The sequence below is a fragment of the Chroicocephalus ridibundus genome, chromosome 2 (genome assembly GCF_963924245.1).
Source record: "Chroicocephalus ridibundus chromosome 2, bChrRid1.1, whole genome shotgun sequence".
NCBI lineage: Eukaryota > Metazoa > Chordata > Aves > Charadriiformes > Laridae > Chroicocephalus > Chroicocephalus ridibundus.
Genome location: NC_086285.1, coordinates 161,565,928 through 161,571,472, shown reverse-complemented (window position 1 = coordinate 161,571,472; position 5,545 = coordinate 161,565,928).

Sequence of the window (5,545 nt, the reverse complement as noted above, 5' to 3'; positions counted from 1 at the left end):
CATGACAAAACTTTGCCTTAATAACGTAAATATCTATGCACAAGTAATCTGGCACAGTGTGCCATTGCAAAATATTTTATATTCAGCAAAATGACAGTTCTTATCTAGTTCTTATACACAGAAACCCTTAAAAAAAAAATCTATAGCCCTTTAAAAGCCTCTCTCTATTCCTCACTTTCCCATCCGTCTTATTTATAGCTCTCTCCTTTGTAAAGCCCTCCAAGATCTAAGAATGAGAAGTACTCATAAAAACTCTGTGTGAGCCGGGATCTGAAATCGGCAGCACTTATGGATGTTATGCATATGAAGGACAGACTTCAATGCAACGCTCCGGTATTCAACCCTTCATCGCAGTGACCTCGTCAACAATTTCGCTTGAAGCCGGCGCTCACTCAAAGTCTGTATAAACGCATCAAAACGCCTCTTAACCCTCCTCCCACTTATTTTCGGCAGGCGTTTCGCTGTGTCTGTGAGCAGGGATCCTCTCTCCCTGTTTTCCCTCATTGCACAATTGGCTTTCCATGGGCCTCTTTGGCAGCTCCAGCCCTTTTGGAAAGCAGAGTATTCCTCCCCTCCTCTTTCAGCCCAGCATTGAGGAGGAGGAGGTCTGCAGCAGGGACACCGTGCTGCAGAATGTCAATGCCAGAAGTGGCCTTTCTCATGGAAATCAGGCGCAGGAGTCCGGCATTGTCCCTGCAAGAAGGAGAGATGTGGCTTTTCTTTTTTTTCCTCTCCCTTTCTGGGATATTATATTTGAACCGATGAGTTCTGGCTCCCTCATGCCCCGCAAGTGCCAGATCCTTCCTCAGGATTGATTTCTACATCTCCTCCCTCACCTACATTGTTGCGCCATCGCCACTTCGTCATGTCCAATTAGTCATTACGGGCTTATCTTGCCATTTTTAAGATTTCATGAATAAAAATGCCAAATAAGTGGATTTGACATGAATTCACTCAAGCCAAGGACTGCATTTATCTACCCCAATATATGGGGGACAAGCACCGATTACACCATTTCCCCCCACAGGAGAAAATGAAGTATTGTCCCCATTGAACGGGAGGACAACAGGAGATGTGCAGGACGGAAACCACTTCCCTGGGGACATGCCAGTGTCATATTGACGTATCCTTGGTGGCATATTTAATTTATGCCCTTCCCAAGAGTTTGCCGTTAGAAGTCTTCCTCCTGATTTGACTGCACAGGGATGTTGTGGGGGGATCAGTAACACGGGCACTGGAATTTTCCGGCGTTATAAATATGAAGGCCCAAGTCCTGGTGTCTTAATATGTCTCATGGTGGTTGACAGTCACATCAGACAATTGTCTGCTACATTAGAATAAGGTCACTCCTGGTTGCCACTGACTGGCCAAACTCATCCCCTTCGCAGCCCTGCGAGCAGGCCACAGTCAGGCTCATGGTTTGGAGACTGGAAGGAAAAAGAGACCCATCAAAAAGTGAGCTCCAGCAGAGCTGGGACCCACCAGAACTGCTGTGCAGAGCCAGCAGACCCATGCATGGGCTCCCCAGGATGGGCTGGCATCGCCCTCAGCGGGCAGGTCAGCATCTAACCCTGCGCAAACCACACTGCTCCAGTGCGAGGGCCCCCTTCCACCCCAACGCTCCTGCGCTGAACAGCACCAAAATGTGAGTGTTTTGGTGGCAGTCGGTAATCGTGGAATCATAGAATGGTTTGGGTTGGAAGGGACCTTAAAGATCATCTCGTTCCAACCCCCTGCCATGGGCAGAGACACCTCCCACTAGACCAGGCTGCTCAAAGCTCTATCCAGCCTGGAGCCTACAACACTCAGTCTAGTTGGGCTGATAAGAAATAAGCCACATCACAAATTCAGCGATAGTTAAAAATCTCTCTTTCACATAATTTCCTTTTTAGATCTCTGCCTTCAAATGAGCGAGACCATGAATTCACACGGTGAATCCTGGTCTTGCCATGAAAGGATTTAAACCGGTTTGTTATTACTCGCGGAGAAAGGTATCACGCGTTTCAAAGGCGGGGAAACCATGTCTGTGCCCTTTTATCCACCTTCCGGAAGGGTTTGCTGAGTACATTTCCGTGTGTATTTCTGAGGAATGTTGGATTGTATTTCCGAATTAATATTTCTGGTTAAAAACCGTTCGAAACTGTCACTTCGGAGCTGTGACAGATATGTAGCGCATACAAAGCACGCAGCGTGTTCTGCGTGTCGGGCAGATGAAAGACGCGGTGTAATTGCTAATTGATAGCATGTTTAAATATCGTGCCCGTGTACTTATCTCGACGTAGAGCCCGCAATACGGCACGTGCTGTTAGTGCCCGTGCCTTTCAGGACACAAGGGACAAACCCAAGGTACAAGGCCCGGGCACAGAAGGCTGCATGCCGTGCGCGCGTAACCTTTTCACAGCTGACGGCGCTTGAAGCAAAGGATTTACATGTAAAAAATTTATGCACGCATTGTGTAGTGAGGCATGGAGACGTGCACCCTGCCATATGTTATACATATTACGTATATGATATCGGTGCCAAATATTTTGGGGAAAGTAAAGGCAGTTGCCCACATGCTCCCCAAACAATGGGAACATGCTGTAAGTTGTGGGACTGGGGAAGCAGCTGGATCCTCGGGGAATACTGAGGCACCATGGGATGAGGAACAACACTAGAGATGGAAAGGAGGAAGCAAACAGTGACACACCAGCTCGGCTTGCGCGTGTGTGTGCAGAGAAAAGGCAGCATTTAAATTCATGTGTTAAATTTTCCTGTCTCCCTCTGGGGAGGAGGGAAGGACTCACCGTGCTGGGCAGTGTGGAGGAGCACGTCCTCCTGCTTTCACCCATGTCTTCCCACCAGCCTTTAGTCTAACACGCTGCTCTGCCCCAGGCTCCACAGCGGCCACGTGCAGCAGTCACAGCGTCGTAGAATTGTTTAGGATGGAAAAGACCTTTAAGATCATCAACTCCAATCATTAACCCAGCACTGCCAAGTCCACCACTAAACCATGTCCCTCAGCACCATGTCTACATGTCTTTTAAATATCTCCAGGGATGCGACTCAGCCACCACCCTGGGCAGCCTGTTCCAACGCTTGACAACCCTCACAGTGAAGAAATTTTTCCTAATATCCACCCTAAACCTCCTCTGGCGCAATTTGAGGCTGTTTCCTCTTGTCCTGTCACCTGATACTTGGGAGAAGAGACTGACCCCCACCTCTCTACACCCTCCTTTCAGGTAGTTGTAGAGAGTGAGAAAGTCTCCCCTCAGCCTCCTTTTCTCCAGGCTGAACAACCCCAGCTCCCTCAGCCGATCCTCACAGGACTCGTTCTCCAGACCCCTCACCAGCTTCGTTGCCCTTTTCTGGACACGCTCCAACACCTCCATGTCCCTCCTGTAGTGAGGGGCCCAAAACTGGACACAGCACTCAAGGGGGCGCCTCACCAGTGCCGAGCACTCCTCCTGCTCCTGCCCCACACCCCCCTACCTCTGCTCCCACTGCAGCAGCTCCCTCACAAGAACTTCATTTTCCCCTCTGACGTGCTCTCCCGCATCCTCCACCACCTCCCTCCCTCCAACAGCCCCAACAGACATTTCAGGGGCTCGCGGGGTGAAAGCGCTGGACTGCAGGCTGCTGGCGGCCACCACAAAGGACACGGGACAACGTGAGTTACACGCACAGGTCACCGTGCATACATACACTGCACAACGTGGCCCAGAAAGACCATACGCTCCGTGCATCAGGCATCATATACACCATACACACCGTGCGCCATACACACCGCGCACTATACACGCTCTGCACACCACATAGCCATGCACCCCGCGCACCATATAGACCATGCACCCCACGTACCTACGCACCCCGTGCACCATGCTCCCCACGCACATCACACACACTGTGCGCCCATATCGACCACGCCCCACACACACCGCGCACCCTACGCGCCCCACACACTGGTGCCCCACATGCACCATACAGGCATGCACACCAGACACACTGTATGCACACCCCATACACACCCCCCCATACACACATGCACACCACACACCCACTGCCCACATGCACACACCATACACACACACATACACACCATACACACGTGCACACACACACTACACACACACATACATACCTACACACCATATACACACATATAAACATACACACACACCCCCATTACACACACATATACACACACACCCCCATTACACCCACCCCCCATACATACGCAGGCACACACACAGTATTACACAATTACACAGACCCCCCCCATATACACATAAACACCCCCCCACACATACCCCCTACACACACAGACATACACCCATACATCCCCCCCACATACACACACCCATACACACATATACATACACACACCCCCCATACACACATATACATACACGCACTCAACCATAGAATCATAGAATTGTTAGGGTTGGAAGGGACCTTAAAGATCATCTGGTTCCAACTACCATACACACATATACATACACACATACACATTCACACACACCCCCACCATACACACATATACATTCACACACCCACCATACACATATATACACTCACACACCCATACACACATATACATTCACACACACCCCCACCATACACACATATACATTCACACACCCACCATACACATATATACACTCACACACCCATACACACATATACATTCACACACCCACCATACACACATATACATTCACACACCCACCATACACATATATACACTCACACACCCATACACACATATACATTCACACACACCCCCACCATACACACATATACATTCACACACCCACCATACACATATATACATTCACACACACACCCACCATACACACATATACATTCACACACCCACCATACACATATATACATTCACACACCCATACACACATATACATTCACACACACCCACCATACACACATATACATTCACACACCCATACATTCACAAACACCCCCCCATACACACACACACATATACGCACACACCATACACACATATACATTCACACATATACATTCACACATACCCCTCATACACACATGCACATTCAGATATACATTCACACGCCCACCCACACATCCACACACACCATACACAAATATGCATTCACACACGCACCATACACGCATATACATTCACACATACCCCTCATACACACATGCACATTCAGATATACATTCACACGTCCACCCACACATCCACACACACACCATACACAAATATGCATTCACACACGCACCATACACGCATATACATCCACACACCACACACGCACATACATTCACACGCACATACATTCACACGCACATACATTCACACGCACACACGTACACACACCCCTCCCCTCCCCTCCCCTCCACGCTCCGGACGCGCGCCGGCGCGCGCTGATTGGCGGCGCGCGAGGCGGCCCCTCCTCCCCCGGCGGCGCGTGCGCGCGGGCTCGCCGTGCGTGCGTGCAGGGGAGAAGGGAGGGGGGAAGAGGGCTGGGGGCGGGCGGCGCGCGCGCGAGGTGGAAGGGGGCGGGGATTGGTTGCCATG